This window comes from Schistocerca americana, chromosome X, assembly GCF_021461395.2.
Source record: "Schistocerca americana isolate TAMUIC-IGC-003095 chromosome X, iqSchAmer2.1, whole genome shotgun sequence".
NCBI classification, from domain to species: Eukaryota; Metazoa; Arthropoda; class Insecta; order Orthoptera; family Acrididae; genus Schistocerca; species Schistocerca americana.
In genome coordinates this window covers 400177508-400196756 of record NC_060130.1, presented here as the reverse complement: position 1 = coordinate 400196756, position 19249 = coordinate 400177508, and the positions used below count along the sequence as shown (strand labels likewise).

General features: G+C 42.3%; 1 protein-coding gene and 2 non-coding genes across 5 annotated transcripts in view; 2 read left to right on the top strand and 1 right to left on the bottom strand.

The window, feature by feature from the left end:
• Nucleotides 1-418: 418 nt before the first annotated feature.
• Nucleotides 419-606, bottom strand: LOC124557453. Its single transcript, XR_006968719.1, has one exon. It is a non-coding gene; the product is annotated as a U2 spliceosomal RNA (small nuclear RNA).
• A 9700-nt stretch (nt 607-10306) lies between these two features.
• Nucleotides 10307-10378, top strand: Trnat-agu. The gene has a single exon. It is a non-coding gene; the product is annotated as a tRNA-Thr (tRNA).
• Nucleotides 10379-12122: 1744 nt separating this feature from the next.
• LOC124555217 (tRNA:m(4)X modification enzyme TRM13 homolog) overlaps nt 12123-19249 on the top strand; it is a 158502-nt gene continuing 151375 nt past the window's right edge. For all 3 annotated transcript variants that reach the window (XM_047129070.1, XM_047129068.1, XM_047129069.1), the window contains exon 1: nt 12123-12373. The gene's annotated coding sequence lies outside the window, so the exon portion shown is untranslated. The remainder of the gene's footprint in view (nt 12374-19249) is intronic.

The following is a 19249-nucleotide window of genomic DNA, read 5'->3' as shown; positions in this document are numbered from 1 at the left end:
GAGGAAGTGATTACATAGTTTGTGGGAAGTCTCTGGTGACGTCACAAAGCGTCTGTAATGGTTACCTGGCGATAGTAATCCGACTGCAGGAAAAAATTACTCAAGATGCAAAGGGACTCTCATGATGAATTGAATTAACTAGCCTATCAATTTGATATCAATGACGTGCTACCGGGCGGGTGGAAGTCTGGGTGAGAGTACCACAGATATGATTCGAGAGCTGGAGCGGTAATCAGGCGTTTTTCGTTGTGGCGAGATCTTTTAACGAAATTTCAATCTCCACCTACACAGAGAGAGATGACCATCGTAATAAAATCAGCTATATTACCGAATTTATAAAGTGATACGTTGCATAAACCTGATATTTACAACACATATCTGTGCTGATACATTGAGAGACTTCATTTGTTATGAGGAAGTTGTTTACTATAAGAGATTTCGAAATTGAGAAACGCATCCTGTGACAGAGGTAGACCATTCTCTTAGCACTCCGTCATGAGCCAAAAATCAGTTTAATATTCTAGTCCAGTGATGCAGGTCGTAGCAGAAATTAAACTGTTAAGAAAAGATATTTTTTAACCTGATGAGAAAATTCTTACAGGATATATACCCTGCTCCATAATGTTGTATAGGATTTTCACAACAAGTAACGATACTTGAGCGCCGGCCGTTCTGGACGAGCGGTTCTAGGCGCTTCAGTCCGGAACCACGCTGCTGCTACGGTCGCAGGTTCGAATCCTGACCCGGGTATGGATATGTGTGATGTCCTTAGGTTAGTTAGTAGTTTTCAGTCTAGGGGACTGATGACCTCAGATGTTAAGTCCCGTAGTGCTTAGACCCATTTTTTTAAAAATACTTAAGCGATGTGAAAACGCGTGTATAGTCCGATTGCTTCTGTCTTCAAAAATAACTCGTATAAAAGGGAAGAATCTACATTTTGCATGAGAAATTCGAGGTCCATTGACAAAACAACATCCCTAATTCGGAGTTTTTGACCTGAGTAGTCTGCGTAAGAGGTGGAACTGCAGTTACTTCAAGTTACACCCGCTTGTCTTGCATTGTGCCATGGACAGCAGCAGGAGTGGTCACGAGGGAGTCGGGCAATCGGAAGTCGCACCTTAAGGCTGTCTCGAGCGGCAGCGTCCAGGCTCGCCAGATCTTCAGGTACACAATACACTTGGTAGATGGTGCTAGGCTAGACTGGAGGTGTCTGGTCAATTTTCTTCTTCGTGTTGACACGCTGTGTACAAGTAAAATAATGAGTACTCCATTCATAAAAAACCACTGGACGTTTCCATGTTTCTGTTGGTTACGATGCGACTTGTGACTTGTAGATAGGTATTAGTTTGCTTCAGTCCCAAATGATGTTGCTACAGGAGTCCTATTATATGGGAAGGGATTTTTAGCCAAACTGTCCTCCGCTCCAAACGCAACACCGCCCCTGGTCATGATGGCGTCACCTACCGTCACCTCAAGGAATCCCCTCCATCCTTCCTGTCTGTCCTTGCTACCCTGTACAATGTCCTCCTCTCCACTGGATTTTACCCCGACCTGTGGAAGACTTCCCGTGTTCTGCTGTTCCATAAACCTAACAAACCCCCCTCTGATACCTCTTCCTATCGTCCAATCTGCCTCACCTCCGTGTTCGGTAAGGTCTTCGCGGCCATCCTCTCTCGCCGTATTCACCGCCACCTTAACCAGCACTGCCTCCTTCCTCTTACCCAATGTGGCTTCCGGCCTTCCTTCTCCGCCGACGACCAGCTCCTTAACCTTACCAATCTTCTTTCCCTCCAACTTAACTCCCGTCACTCCGCTATCTTTGTTTCCCTTGATCTCCAGAAAGCCTATGACCATGTCTGGCATCCCGGGCTCCTCTTCAAACTCCAGACCTATGCTCTCCCCATCAACTTCGTCCGTCTCGTTGCTTCCTTCCTCTCCCATCGTCCCTCCTATGGGACTATCCACAATTCCAACTCCCATACTTTCTACCCCTCTGCCGGCGTGCCCCAAGGTTCTGTCCTTTCCCCTCTCCTCTATCTCCTGTACACTGCTGATAGCCCAAACCTCCCCCTCCTGTTCATCTTCTCCAGTTTGCTGATGACACCGCCTTCCTAGCCCTTTATCGTACCCTTCAATGGTCCCAACGTACCCTCCAAACCCAGCTTTACCAATTCACCGCTTGGTGCAACCAGTGGTTCCTCCGTGTTAATCCCTCCAAGACCCAGGCGATCATCATAGGCTGCACCACCCGCTCCTTCCGCCTCCATGATTTCTACCTCACCATTTATGGCCATCCTATCCACCTCACTCCTACCCTCAAATACCTTGACCTCACACTCGACTGCCACCTCACCTGGCTCCCCATCTCCTTACCATCCAAAACAAAGCTCACAACCGCCTCCGCCTCCTGAAACTCCTGTCTGGCTGGACATGGGGTCTGCATCCTTCCACCATCCTTCACACCTACAAATCCTTGATCCGCCCCATCCTCTGTTATGCCAGTGTCGCTTGGATTTCCACCCCTCCCCGGTTCTATAAAGCCCTCCAAATCCTGGAACGCCATGCACTCCGCCTCGCCTTCCGCATCCGCCTTCTGTCCCCCACGCGCATCCTCTACGGCCTCGTCCCCTTCCCCCACCTTCTCCTTTTCCTTGAACACATCTTCACACTATATACTGTCCGCCGCCTTGATCCCCCTCACCCCCTAGTGTCTCCCTTCCTCTCCACCCCCAACCAGTTGCCGCACCTTTACCGTTGTGTCCCACCCTCTCTCCATCTCCACACCCTCCATCTCCTTTCCCAACACAACTTCCACCGTCTACCCCTCCCGGATGATGAGCTTCGCCCTGACATCTACCCTTCCTACCAACTCTAACCCCATCTTCCTGCCTCCTCCTCAGGGCTCCCTCTCCTCCCCCTCCCTCCTCCTGAGCGGCTTTCCCCTCCTATTCCCCCTCCATCTCTTGTGCCTCCTTTCAGTGTCTCTGCACTCCCTCCTGCCCTGTCTTCCCTCTTCCTCTCCCACCCCACATGTCTCCCGCCCCTTCGTGAACCCACTGATGCCCCTCCTCTCTTCATCCCGCCGCTTCCCCAGCTGCCCCATGCTATCCCCTCCTTTTCCATCCTCTCTGACCATTCCCTCGGCAGGTCCCACCTGGCAGTTTTATTCTTCATCGTGTGTGCTCCAAGTGGGTTTTAAGTGTGTTGTTCCGAATTGTTTTTAATACTGTGGCCGACCTTTAACCTGTGCATGTGCATTCAGTGTCTTCTCTGTGTTTTAAGAATCGCCAACTGTGTGTGTTTTTTTTTTAACTTTCTGGTGACTTTTTTAACTGTCCCCCATGAAAGTCTCCATGTCCGTGTATTTTTACCTCCATTTTCTCCCCTTACTCTGTTTTATGTTCCCCTTTTCTACCTCCTTATGTATGTATCATTTTATTCTTGTTTTAGTTGTCATGTCACTCAGCTGAAGAGTGGCGGATTGTGCCGCTGACAGCCCTCCCCTGCCCATATGGGGCAGGGGAATGAAATCACAATAAAGAAAAAAAATAAATAGCCCAACTGTGACAGTGGGTCGGCGCTCTAATGCTATTACCCATCCTTATGTTCTTCCCAGCAGATATTCACTTGTAGATTGGCAGGAGGCTACTCCCCTGTACTTCAGTGATACCTTATGGTCTTATTGTAATCACCCATCGTTTCCATATAAGTCTATTGGTTCGAATGACTGGAGCACTTCTCTATTGCTGCACTGACAGCGAAAATACCCACTCCACAACAAACAGTTATTGACAAAACCGGATGGAGCTACTGTGTACTGCTCGGTCAATGGCAACTGGACCTATCCAACTCACATTGTTTAAATAAACAATATTCTTCACTGCCTTGGCTTCTGCAAATTCTTTAAGTAAAACAGTATAAAAAGTATCCCAGAAATTGTTTGAACAATAATCAATACACTGTAATCTACTTTATCAGATAATCTAATGAATTGAACACATCGTACAAAACAAAGACTTACCCCTATCCTGTCCAGCAGCTCAGCACAGACTGAAGCTCCCTCAGAAGTGGAAGACGAGAGGGAAGTAGGAGAGAGAGGAGTGTGGAGGACCAACAGTGCACTCTAGTTGTGGTATTGTGAACTATGACAGTTGGTCTCTGAACCTCAACATGAACACAAAATTTGATATTCCCGCCAATAAATTTGAATTTCCCACCATTTCCAGAGGTGGAGGAGGGGAGAAGAGGGGGAGGGGCCCACATGCCAGCCAGGAAAAACCAGTGACATCACAAGGGCATGGGGGTGATTAATTGATCCATTTAATTAATTTGCATAATTAATTTGATATCAATTTTATATAAAATGTCTTCATATACCTATTACCCTACTACTAAAACCGACACTGAGACTTGCTTTGCTAGACCAAAAGCACTCGATGTTGATCGCTTTTTAAAGGAAGAGGCAAAGATTGTAAGTAATGCGGTCTATGTGAAACTACATGCAAGAGAAGCAGAAGTCGGAGAAAGACATATTCACCACCTTCTGCAACCCATTTAGCAACAGCACGACCTGTGTTAGTGCAACAGGACCGCGTTTTGACCATTCGGTGGAAATGCGCACAATGTGATACGTCTCTGAACTGGATACAGATACTACAGACCAAAGCAGATCCACATCCATTCAAATCTATCAGCCCAACATGCTATCATCGTTATTCTGCACCATTCAACAGAGAAAAATTACCAACTATAAAAGCTCCAATAACTTCACCCGATATAGAACTCACCTTGGCGCCATTGCTCACGCGATGACGTGTAGCTGCGATGTGGATCCGGCGCAGACAGAGAGAGTTGTCTCAATGCTTCCGAGAATAGCATTCCTCCTAGCATTCCTAACAGGACACCCAGTCCGTCATCGAATATACCTGTCAAACTGCTACAGCTGCCTATGCGGGATGATCCTATTAAATATACAGCTTTTGATCCATTGCAGAGATCAGTTTAAGGTTTCATCACCCATAATGTAGGATGATGAACGTATCCCACAGACTACACTGCAACTCGCAAGAGCGCTCCCTGTGACCCTGTGTCGTTGTTTGAAACATTGTTTTCTAACACGCTTTGTACACTGCCATACATTTTGTTTTTCTGCCACGACTTCGAGGTCTGTCTCAGGTCCTAAACTGACATTAAGACGCTCTGATCCACGGCCTCTCACAGAAAACTAGATATCGCACAGTGTAAATCATTTTTTACTGCAACTACCATAACACGTGACACAAGGTGGATGATTTTAAATAAAAGACAGTTACAACATAAGGAAACTAGAAGAGTTTGGCTACATTGTGGAGAGTTTCCAAACTGATGTCCAAAAGTGATTGATGACCTCTACATTTAAACTCATCTGTCACAGTGACGGAATAGATGATGGCTCTGCGTTCCCTTTCGACTGATTCCTCATATTGCACTAATGTACGCGATCACTGTTTCGTTGCTAGCAACCACCAGGAGTTGTCACCCATCCACAAAACTCATTCCCCAACTCAAACAAGCGTTGTCAGTCAATAATTATGTGGTAACCAACAGCGCACCAATGGACGGATGGGATGGAAAAGACACCGCCGATGTACCGTAATAATAAGCAACACAGTTGATAGCGCGAACAATTTTAGCAGTTTTACGGTAACTTCAACACCGGCCAGTGATGTGACAGCATATTTCCCCAGTTTCAGTAACATAGCTAAACCGCCCCTTCTCTACTTTGCGATAATCATTATGAATGTAGATAAATGACTGTTCAGTACGTCCATTCAGTGTTAATTCTCGAACACATAAATCATCAAAGTATACCAAACAGTGACCTACGTATTTCTAACACTTCGAGCATAGTGCTTAATTTACAATCTATCTCTCTGCGTATGAGTCACAGAGTATTCTCGCTGTCTTAGGGTAAAATTAAAGAGTGAAGGACCCTCCTCACACTGTCATTGACCAACCCGCCCTGCAGCACCGTTACCGAATTAATCTGAAACCGATCAGAAGAAGACCTCTACACTCCACGTCTCGTGAATGAATGGAGTTTTACAACCCTCCAAGTGCACGAGACTTCTCGAGATGCACCCATGTCGAGGAGCTTAGCACTCCTTATCGATGTACAGTAACAGATGTGTAGTGATGTAATAGCAGACGGTTAAGAAGAACAAGAAATTAATGATTTTTATTCGCGATGGAGCTCCAGACGGATGTAGTCCGACGCATTTTTACTAAATCAACCAAGCTATCTACTCTAAAATATTGTTCTAGATTCTAGGATCGGTACCTGGAAGGTGTTGGTAAGAGAGAACATAAACACACACACTCCTGAGGCTACAACGTTCTGCACTTAAAATGGGCTATAATGTTAGATCGCCTGCATTTCCAACCTATCAGTCGTATGGAATGTAGTGCTGTTAATATTCCAATGTGAGAAATGTATTTAAAGCGCATGACATACATCCTTCTTCCCGGCTTCTCTATGATAAGCTATGTTATCTAACCATAAAACGAAAAAACTACTTCCGTAAGACATTTGCTCTGCATGATAGGAGCACAATATAGCTTTCCAGAGACATATAGTGTCCACCGTTCACATCTCATCACAGTTCAGAAATTATACGATGCCTGAATCAGGCCTATATAACATGATCCTTAGTAGCGGGGGATACCTCCTACAAGGACACAGATAAACGCATAGCAGCAGCGTCCGACATGTGAAAATTACAAGTCATTCCGTCACTAACTTTGTAAACAGCACATCTGTCAGGCAAATGTGTACACAGGGGTAGCAGCGCCTCACAAGCACCTTCGCTAACTTAGTTACGAAGCTGAAGTCTCGATTTTACGCCCAAGATGCGACAGGTGGGGATGGAGTACATCGCATAAATCAAAGTTCGTTTACAGGAATGTGTAAAGTTTCATCACACATGAGATGGAAGTCCTCTGATGACCGACAGGTTTACCGTTAACGATCGCAAGTAGACAGTGCTTTAAACCACATACAGAACACGTGGTTGCATATGAGTAGAACGCAGGCTGTCACGCGACTGTTGCATCTGGACCGAACAGTTGAAAAATTGACCTGCAGCAACTTCTCCTTCTCTAGAATGCATCAGTCAACCATTAAATCGTACCTCGTTACAGCTCCATCTCAATCGATCATCCCGTCCACTCTCTGTTATCCTTTAACGTAGATGCTAGTAAGTTTAGAGATGAATGGTTCTCTGTCTTCCTGAAAAGCATCAAATATAGTAGTCAACTCGCGCGTATCACTGGTACCTCAATAGACATACAGCCTCGACGGAAAAAAATTGACTGCCTCTGTGATTTCCTTTCTTTTCGATCTCGACGTTTTCTCGGATTCCTCTTGTTGCCACATACTTGTTCCCATGTACAAATTGTTCGGCGCGAGCCAGAAGATACGCAAGTACTTCCTCAATTTCCCGCATTTCGGTATATATTCGGTCAATTTATACCTATTCACTAGTCATTTTTCTCAATTCTATCAATTTTATATTGGATCTATCCATGCGATCATGGCATAACCTCTCGTTCTGTGTTCTAAAATTGCTTGTAAATGTACCACAGCTGCCAACACCCAGCCCAAACGCACAGGAAGTGTAATACAGCACTCTATTCGACTGTATCCAGTCACCTCCACGTTTGGAGAGCGTTTGCTCTCTGTCTTGCCATCCACCCCACATTATTAGGTAAGAAGAAGAGATTAGATTATAGGCTTTCATGTGATGTAACATAGTCCGTTGGTGGCGTAGAGTACCTCTCCCCTCCCAAGATTGGGACTCCCCGAGATTGTTTGGTCAGTAGAGGTGACAGAGCTAGTGGGTTGTTATTTGAATGTGATGGACAGTGAATAGTGAGACAGTTTTCGTTGATGTTTGCACAAATATAAACATGTTATACGTCTCTGAAAGGCGTGATGAGAGATATAAACAATGGTTAATGAGAATGGAGGAAAGCGATAATAAATGTTACTGCAAAGTCGTGTTACTTGGATGTTACTGCAAAGTCGTGTTACTTGCCAGGCTGGGAGATACAGAGAGGCATAATAAAACAAATAAGCAAATAAAAGCAGCAGGACCATTCAGTGGTGGCCGGCAGTGTGTTTTACCATACAAACCAACCAGACAAGAATCGGTATTGGTGGAAGGGCGGCTGGCACTTTTTATTGAAGAACATTCTTTATTTCAAACTGTAGAACACTCGGGTGATCTGTGTAAATCCTGCTTTTCTGTCAGTAAAGAAGCAGTGGATCTTAAACTCCATTGGCCGGCGGCGGTGGTCTCGCGGTTCTAGGCGCTCAGTCCGGAACCGCGCGACTGCTACGGTCGCAGGTTCGAATCCTGCCTTGGGCATGGATGTGTGTGATGTCCTTAGGATAGTTAGGTTAAAGTAGTTCTAAGTTCTAGGGGACTGATGACCACAGGTGTTAAGTCCCATAGTGCTCAGAGCCATTTGAACCATTTGAAACTCCATTGTGCAAAGTAAACAGCAATGGCCTGTAAGATGTTAGTAACGCATTTTGAGCAGCTGTTAATATATGATTTAAGAGGCCTAGGATATAGCTTCATTGTAGATGAAACAAATGCCATTTCTGTAACCAAAACCGAGCGAGGTGGCGCAGTGGTTAGCGCACTGGACTCGCATTCGGGGGGACGATGGTTCAATCCCGGGTCCGGCCATCCTGATTTAGGTTTTCCGTGATTTCCCTAAATCGCTTCAGGCAAATGCCGGGATGGTTCCTTAGAAAGGGCACGGCCGATTTCCTTCCCCATCCTTCCCTAATCCGAGCTTGTGCTCCGTCTCTAATGACCTCGTTGTCGACGGGACGTTAAACAGTCATCTCCTCCTCCTGTAACCAAACTACTAGAAATTGCGATTAGGGACTATTCCACAGCAATAAATATACAGGGTGATACATTTGAGATGTCAGGGAAGTATAACGTTATTTTGATAAGTTAATAATCTATCATTGAGAAGTTTTCTGCAATGTGCATGAAAAAGATCGGAGTTAACATTGACTGACCACACTCCAGGAGGCAAGCCAACAGCACATAATTTACAGTGAAGACACAAGACCTCAGAAACAGATTGTATTGATTAAATGAAAGAGCAGTATGCGGTACCTCAGTTACAGCCATATTCGATGCAGGTCACCATTACAACAGCACAGTGGTCCACTTCACTGGGCTCTCACAGTGCATGAACAACCGAACCAGACATTCAACGATTCCTGGTGTGGCTGTGGTGGACCTATCCAATGGCCTTCTCATAGCACCGACCTAACGGCTACAGATATTTTTCTATATGGCTACGACACATTAACAATGTATCCACAAAGACTGCAGAATCTGGCTGACCTATGGAGGCAGATTAGAGTGGCTTTTCAGCAAATCACTCCCAGAATGCTGACTGCCATGTGGCGCAATACAGACACGAGGTACGATATCTGCCGCTCTCGCAACAGCAGACATGTTGGGTGGTAATGTTCTGTGACACAAACTTCAGACACTCCAGACTCTCCTACACACGTGTGTACCGTTAAGAAGCAATGAATTTGCCAAGACACAAAGGAATTACAGAAATTGGCTGCGAGTGGGCATTGATTTAAATCAACGGGGAACTTCGAAAATTTGAACTTGATTCGAACCTCGACTTCCTGCTTACTAGGCAGATGCTCTGACCACTTAGCTATCCGTTTTTTTTTTATTAAAATCTTCTTGTGTTCGGTATCGTTCGTTGCGTTTGGTCGAGGCGGATATCCCATGACACCCATTTAAGTTCATCGTTGATCCATTTACTCAGTTTTTTTTATTACAGAGGGCAGCTAACCCTCTGACCGAACACGCTGAGCTACCGTGCCAGCAACCATCTGGACACAGTGGCCTTCGGAACTGCACAGATTGCCCTAGCATGCGTCCCGTCAGACCCAAATTCTCAACTTTTCCATACACTACTAATGTTGTGCCTCTTGCGCATTATCCTCATTACGCGCAGCATTTCGCCGGTTCCCGTCTTTCAGACATGGCTGAAAGAACAGACATCACATATATGTAATTAAGGCGAGAACGGCCAATGATCTCTTCAGTGCGCATGCACACCAGGCTCGAACTCTTACGGGAAACGGCAAAATGTCGTGCGTAATGAGGCTAATGAGTAAGGAGCACTAAATTAGTAGTGTGTGGAGAAGTTGAGAATTTGGGTTTGACAGGAAGCATGATAGGGTAATCCGTGCAGTAACGACGACAACTGCATCCGGATGGCTTAGTGGTCAGAGCCTCTGCTTAGTAAGCAGGAGACCTGGGTTTGAATCCCCGTCTGGGTAATTTCTTTGTGTCTTAATTCATAGTGGCAACTGGACCAAAATGGTGTATGTTCTTTCAGACATACATGTAACACATCTGCATAGTTTCTTGTACATAGTGCTAGAAATTGTACGTTGGACGAACACACTGCAGATGGAATTACTGAGGCCCTTAAAAGCTGTTTTTCTAAAAGAGATATGAATTTAAATAAGCTTCTTGCTATAGGCACAGATAATCTCTCTGCCATAGTAGGGATTAACAGTGGCATTTATGCTAAACTGAAGTGTGAAATTTTGTATCTTCTATTTATTAGGTATGTGTGCCATACCTTGCAGTTTCCGATTACATGTGCTGCTAGTGACCTTCTGTCAAGGCATTTAGAATTCTTAAGTAAAGAGACATACAACTGATTCTCAAATTCAGCAATGAGGCAAGTTACATATTGGGAACTATTTTATACAATAAATGAAGGTGATTTGCCATTAAAACTAGTTCAAATGAGTCAGACAAAATGGTTATCCATTGAAAAGGCACTGACCCGAATACCGCAGCAGTGGCTGGAGCTTAAAACTCATTTTGAGATATCAACATTGAGAGAACGCTGTTATGCTGCTGAGGTTTTGTTTTCTATGTACAATAACGAATCTAATTACTTGTATCTTAGTTTCCTTAAGCCTATTCTACAGGAAGTTCAGAACGTGAATAGGAAATCTGAATCCAAACGTCATGATCCCACAAAGCTATTGAATGATCTAATCCTTTTTATCAAGTCCCTGTGTTAAAAAAATATGGCTCCTGAATTCCAATCACATATACTGAATTCCAGAGTTGAGGATCACTTGCAGCCACATCTCTATCTTGGATCTGAATGCGAAACAAAACTTTCTTCGAGCAAACTTCTTGTTAGTGCAGTTAAACAGTTGTGTCATAGATGCGTTCAGTTTCTTGGGTACGGTAACTTGTAGAACAAGTGCGGCGACAGCTTCCTGAGAACCTTAAAGTTCTTCAATATATGTAGTTTTTTTACTCCAGGAGAGTGTCTAAAATCAATAAAACGTCCTGTTATAGAATTGGCAATGTTCTTTGATCAGAATCCCAGTATCACTACAATGATAGATAATAAGTGGAAGAATGTACACCACATAAAATGGACAGAAGAACAGGCATGGTAAAATTTTGGAATAAAGTTGCTTTATACAGATATGCAAATTGCAACTTCCATCCTTTCCACATTCGAATGCAGATGTTGAAAGTGTCTTTAGCCAAGTCAGAGTAATGAAAACAAAACAACGAAATAGACTAAAAGTGAGAACCTTGAATTCCGTTTTGGCTATAAGATTTGGACTTATAAATGCAGGGAAATGTTGCTGCGATTATGATTTATGCTACCCAATGTCACTGTTGAGCTTGCGGAGCTACACTCCCCAAGAATCATCTTCACCGAAGGATAACACAATTTTTGTGGCACAATCTGACAAAGAGGACAATTTTTAAAGTGAGTACAATATAGGCGTGCGTAACTTACATAATTGTAGTCGATTATATTCGATATGGTTACCGCTATGTAACATGGTAAAATTGTAACATTACCTCTTGGGCCATTTTAATTGTTTCACCTTCCAAGGTTCATACTTCACTACATTTTATATAACTAGTTTTTCTATTTTTGCCAACATTCTTAACACGGTGGGAGAGCTATCGAATGATAACCGTGCTTTTTAGAGAAAGATTCGGTGCGTTTTCATTTTCCGAGTTGGCTATACTGCTGCTAGCAGTCTGCCAGCGGTACGTCTTTGTGTTTGCAAACAATTGTTTGCCTACATCTCGTGTTATGGTTTCGAAAGTAAATTCTATGCAATATTCAGGTGAACGGTGTGTGTGTGTTTGTGTGTTTTGTGTTTGGAGTGATATCAACGAACTACGATGCATCGGGAGCCTTTAATGCTTTATAGAAAGTTATCCATGAAACAGTAGTACACATGACATCTCTAACAGAGGATACATATTCAGAGGTGGTAAGTTTCGTTTCCCTTCATTTATATTCAAACTAATTATTTTGTTGAACAGTTCATCTCTTTGCACAACTAGTTCAGTGTTTACAGTACCGCATATCCACCACAGTATTTTTTTCCTAGTTGTGTTTACTGAAAGTTTATCATCTTCCACCCAGAGCAACGTATGTTTCAGCATGTTGACAACTAGTGAAGTGATTAGTTAAGTTGTGCACTTGGATCATTAGTGAAAAGGTTACAGCATAAAAGCCAAAAATACAAAATAAATTCACTTGACTGGGTCATTCCATGTCATTTCAACCAGGGGCTCCAGTTCATAGTCTCAGATTTGACTGAAATTCAGTACACTCGTGTACAAAGTATTAGTTTCCCCTACCAATTAGTTCCAGAATTATGACTTGTGAAAGAAGGTGGCGTGACCCGGAAATTGCAACCCGCACCTGGCAATCTATCTTCAGACCCAACTATTTCACACAGTCCAGTGAAATTTTTACAACCCAGTAACTTCCATTTAGAGAACTCACTCCACGAATCAAAACACCAACGACATATTTCTGAGGGAAAATAAAAAATTCCAAAATGTGATTAAAAAAAATGTAATACATTAAAAGGTACACATTGTAGGTGCCCTCTATGCCAAATATAATTCACTCAGAAAGGATATAAATTTTTTTTGGTACGCTTAATGTGGCCTAAACACACACAGAACTCATCATGCCCGTATCAGCCACAAAAACTGAGTTACATGCAAACGAAAATACAAAAATTTTAAAAATTACCTGAAAAACATGGATTTTCGAACTGTGGTAGCACAAAAGGGACACGTGGTATCCAAGCCTAATTTCAAACACTGCATAAGTAGACCATAATGATATATATCTCAAAATTTCAGCATGTTATTGCAAGACATTTGTGTACAATGTAAGTTGACAGATGTATTTGGTGATGTGGCCATTGTTCCACAACACAATTTTGTAAAAACATATCGTAAACTGTTCTACCTCTTCTTATCCTCTCCCACAACTATTTAATCACTAAGCAACAACATATAGACAGATTAACACAACCTATCATTAATGTTTACTGCACCTTAACTGCTAAAAACCAGTCGATTGTGCTTCAAACAGAAGTTCTCCCACTCTGTACATTGAGTGGCAAATTGTACTGTCTTCCTAACACTGTGGTAGGAACTGGAACTGTCATAAGAATATGTTCAAAAGGAATCCAACACCTGTCTGCCAAACGTGGCCAATGAAATGATTTTGCTGGTCCTGCTGGTGCCATGAAGTTCACAAATACATCACCTTCTGCTTCACAGCACTCTGCAACACATCCTAAGTACCATTTGTCGTCATAAACAGCAATAACATAGCAACCTGGTTGTATGTTGCTGCTTTTGCTTCTGAATCCTGAGTCAGACACACTGTGAAGACACATGTTGTGCATGAACCTATAGCTATAACCGGACAGTCTGCTCATCTGCACATTGTCAGAGTCCACTGGAGAGAAGTGATGATGGCTCCTTGTGCCTGCAACAGTTTAAACGTGTTCTAGTCTGCTTTTTAGCAACTCTTCGACTGACTTCACCTCATCTTTCAAAACATAGAATGATTGTTTGCCAGAGATATTTTTCTGTACCCATCTAAATAAATGAAGAGGTGTTAGAATGTGGCCTTCTGTAGGGTACTGCAGACTAGCTCGTAATGCCATGTGCTTAATGGTAGCACCAATACCATCACGTACATTTTTACCCTGACTTGTTGCGAAAAAATTCCATTCAGCGTAAATCTGAAAATCATGGTAATGTTTGCATAAATTTTTGAGATTTTTACAGTTTTTGTACTGACTAGCTGCCCCATCACTGAAGTATTTCGCAAAATGTATGTGAGGCAGCTTGTTTTTCAGATATGCCATGACAGTGTGAACGTGGTCATGAACTGCAATGGCATCATGAATTAAACAGTCACTAAAAACGCACAGGTTCATGACAGACACATCACCTGATTCACCTCTATAGTAAATTGCAAATGGTTGGAGAGTTGCTTGACTGTTCTCCCAATGATATCCTTGGATGGCGTCTTGAACTATAAATGCATAATTTTCAGAAAAGTCTACTATTACTATAATTTCATCTTGTTTCAAATTATCCTTACAAAACTGGAGATAAGCTGATTGTGTTGTTGCTGTGAAGCTCTGTGTGGTCAGTTTATCCATTTTTTGACAACATGTTTCAACAAAATCTTCCACTGTACTTTGCTTTGTTTCAAGACTTGTGTGATCCATGTGTGTCCATTGTTTATAAGAAACAAGTTCGTCGCCATCCATATGGAGTTCACCATACAGTTTGTTTGTTATGCTTTACCAGGACACTTTTCACACCTGTGTATCATGCACTGGTAGGAACTGATGTCACACGCTAGCAGCTTCATTGCACCTTTGTAATCCAGACCAGAATCCTTTATAGCAGCAAACATCAGCTTAGCATTTTGATGGGTCTCGCATACACAAACATTCTGTGTGCCTCTTACACTTACAGGCACAACCCATTTTGGCTGAAGATTGAAGAAAGATGATAAACCTACTTTGGTATTGGGATACTTTTCCTTGAATTCTACGTATAGTTCTGATATGTTGCATAGCAACAGTCTTTTTTTCTAGGCATTATTCGGCTCTAGTCATTATTTTCATAAAACTCCGACACTAGCACCTTTATTTCTCAACTCAACTGCTTACCCTGAGCCTGCTGAAGTTGTGGAAGCACTCCTTGGGTTGCTTTTATTTTCTTAGCTTGCTTTACCATGGATGTAGAAACACTGAATTCCTTTGCAGTGTAGTCAGTAGACTAGCTGGAAGGTGCAAGGGTAAGAATTGCTATTTTTTTCTGGTGTGGGGATATGGCACATTTTTCTGTCAAATCATGCATGATTTTGTCCAAATCAGAGCATTTCTGGCATGATTTCTGTTCCTTTGGGGCAGATAGTTCTTCCTCTTCCACCATTAGTGTGTCAGCTATTTTGTGTTCTAATTCAATTTGAGCTGCTTATAGTTTTCTTCTACCATAGCTGGGCCTGTCTCTTTTCCCAACTTTGTGTGTCTTCATGGGAGACAAACCAAGAGCAGTCACTAAAGTATTTAATTGCTCATCCACTGTGGTTGTAGGTGGCTGATACTCTTCATCACTGTCGTGTAAATTATCAGAATATTCTTCATTTTTTAGCAGTGTAACACACCTGGAACATAACTTTTGTCCTGGATTCATGTTAAGTCCCATGCACTGATTCACTTTCAATACTGATTCTATATCAATTTCTCGGAGGCTACACTTCACTGTCTTCTTATGTATCCTAAATGGATCAAAATAACTTCTTTGTAGGAAAGAATACTTATCCAGAAACACTTTCATATGATGATAACAGACACAAAAGTTTCCTGGAACTGTACTTCTTGTGCCCACAGGGTGTATCCCGGATCTCCATAGCAACAAATCTTGGTCCGATTCATCCAGATCATACAGTACAAAGCGAATGCTAGATCTTGTTCCATATGTAGTTTTATGACATTCAGATGCTTGTGCTCTACCAATACTGCAACTTGTTTGAACAAAAGCACCACTAGTACACTCTTCTGCCTCCATACTGACTTTCCACAACAGTACTGACCAGTCTGAACTAGAATCTTAAGAATATGAGTAACCTGTAATTGTTGCTTGTTTCCTTTGTTGTTCCTGCATAACAATGACTCATTCTGTCCCTGAAAACTACTATCGTTTAACTTCGTTGCATAATGGTTCCAAACAATTGCTGCAGTTTTATATGAAACAAGCTGTCTGCATCATCACTATTACTTGCTAAATCATGTTAAAAGAAACGCAACCAAATACATCTCTGTCAGCTTTTATTGTACACAAATGTCTTGCAATAACAAGTTGAAATTTTGCCACATATTATATTATGGTCTATTTATGCAGTGTTTGAAATTTGGCTTGGGTATTACTTGTCCCTTTTGTGCTACCACACTTAGAAAATCCATGTTTTTCAGGTAATTTTTAAAACTTTTTCTATTTTCATGTGCAAGATGAGTTCTGTGTGTGTTTTGGCCACACTAAGCTTACCACAAAAAAAATTATACCCTTTTTGAGTGAATTATATTTGGCATAGAGGGCACCTACTATATGTACCTTTTAATGTATTACATTTTTTAATCACATTTTGGAATTTTTTATTTTCCCTCAGAAATATGTTGTTGGTGTTTTGATTCATAGTGTGTGTTCTCTAAGTGGATGTTACTGGGTTGTAAAAATTTCACTGGACTGTGCGGAATAGTTCCAAAGTTATTAAGATCTGAAGTTGGGTCTGAAGATAGATTGCCAGGTGCGGGTTGCAATTTCCAGGTCACGCCACCTTCTTTCACAGCCATAATTCTGGAACTAATTGGCAGGGTAACTTAAATTTTTGTACATGAGGCTTTCACACTTGGTAGCATTGGTGTGCTAATTTTCAGCCAAATCTGAGATTATCAGCTGGAACATTTTCTCAAATTGGTTGAATTGACATGGAATGACACGACTGTGCATCTACATCTACATCCATACTCCGCAAGCCACCTGACAGTGTGTGGCGGAGGGTACCTTGAGTACCTCTATCGGTTCTCCCTTCTATTCCAGTCTCGTATTGTTCGTGGAAAGAAGGATTGTCGGTATGCTTCTGTGTGGGCTCTAATCTCTCTGATTTTATCCTCATGGTCTCTTCGTGAGATATACATAGGAGGGAGCAATATACTGCTTGACTCTTCGGTGAAGGTATGTTCTCGAAACTTTAACAAAAGCCCGTACCGAGCTACTGAGCGTCTCTCCTGCAGAGTCTTCCACTGTAGTTTATCTATCATCTCCGTAACGCTTTCGCGATTACTAAATGATCCTGTAACGAAGCGTGCTGCTCTCCATTGGATCTTCTCTATCTCTTCTATCAACCCTATCTCGTATGGATCCCACACTGCTGAGCAGTATTCAAGCAGTGGGCGAACAAGCGTAACCTACTTCCTTTGTTTTCGGATTGCATTTCCTTAGGATTCTTCCAATGAATCTCAGTCTGGCATCTGCTTTATCGACGATCAACTTTATATGATCATTCCATTTTAAATCACTCCTATTACGTACTCCCAGATAATTTATGGAATTAACTGCTTCCAGTTGCTGACCTGCTATTTTGTAGCTAAATGATAAGGGATCTATCTTTCTATGTATTCGCAGCACATTACACTTGTCAACATTGAGATTCAATTGCCATTCCCTGCACCATGCATCAATTCGCTGCAGATCCTCCTGCATTTCAGTACAATTTTCCATTGTTACGACCTCTCGATACACCACAGCATCATCTGCAAAAAGCCTCAGTGAACTTCCAATGTCATCCACAAGGTCATTTATGTATATTGTGAATAGCAATGGTCCTATGGCACTGCCCTGCAGCACACCTGAAATCACTCTTACTTCGGAAGACTTCTCTCCATTGAGAATGACATGCTGCATTCTGTTATCTAGGAACTCTTCAATCCAATCACACAATTGGTCTGCTAGTCCATATGCTCTTACTTATGCAGCAAAAATTATGTCCATGATATCCACCAAAACGATTCATTAGCTGCTATATCCCACGAGGTTATGCTGTATGATAGAATTGAGTGAAAGTGTACTAAGCAGCCTCGCCTGTGGTTCAACATAGAGAAACACAGGTCTAAGTGAAAAGTATGCAGAACTAAGTTACTGGTTAACATACCATATGGCATACTGGTACCACCTCTGTTTATTATCCATCTTTATGTCCAAGAGCTTCAGTGTGTACCTAGCCAGTTTCTTCCCATAGGGCACCACAGCCATGTACCTATTTGTTAAAAGCCATTTAAAAGGTTTCGATCATCTTTTATTGACAAGTATTCACTTTATTAAGTGAATACTGGTCAACAAGAACTGAGACGGAAATCTTTAAAGTGTCTTTTAATTGCGTATACCTGTTGTTCTCTATTTATAGTACTTGTACTTAACTTTTGTTTGTTTGTAATTGCATAGTATGACTGTAATATTGAAGGTTAAGCAGTCAGCTGTGAACCAGTTGTATGTCTGTTCCATTAATCTTCTGGCAGTATCCGGTATGAATGTGTTTCAGCCCTTTATAATAGATGTTACAACTTTTGAAGAATTGTCCAATGCCTTAAGTATAGTAGGCCTATTTATGGAGATCAAGAATAAAGGTTGGCCAAGATTCAAACCTTGTGACACATTGTCTTTAAGGCAGGCCTACCTCCACCCTGAATTTTTTTCTTTTTTAAAAAAAGATAGGCTAGGACTCCATCCACACAAGGGACACCTTTAATCTTATACCATTTTAATTTACCTAGCAGCATTTTATGACCTATGCAAAGAAAGACCACAGAAAATGTCAACAGTGAAATTAATGTTGTTTAATTCTACTAGAATTGAGTTTCTGAGATCACATGTTGGCTTCTCTGTAGATATATCTTAGTGGAATCCAAACTGGGCGTTTGTTAAAAGGTTATTTTCTATGTTCAGTACACCTATCCAGCACACCCTACTTCCATCCAGTCGCAGGCTCACCATATTCCATCACAGTCACCTGTAAGGCAGTCATGTCGTGTTATGTACCAGCTCAGTAAAAAAAAAAATTACAAAGTTAAACATTTCATTGAGACTTGTGTTTCTACACTAGTAGCACAGCTGTGCATTGTCAAGCCCCTGGCAGCACTTTTGGTGCGCTGCAGTGGCCAACTGTTAGTCAAGTACCCGGCTGTGATGTCTGCATCCAGGCATTCTGATGACCAGAAACCTACTCAGCAACATGTGCCACAGGCGCAGTATGGCTGCTC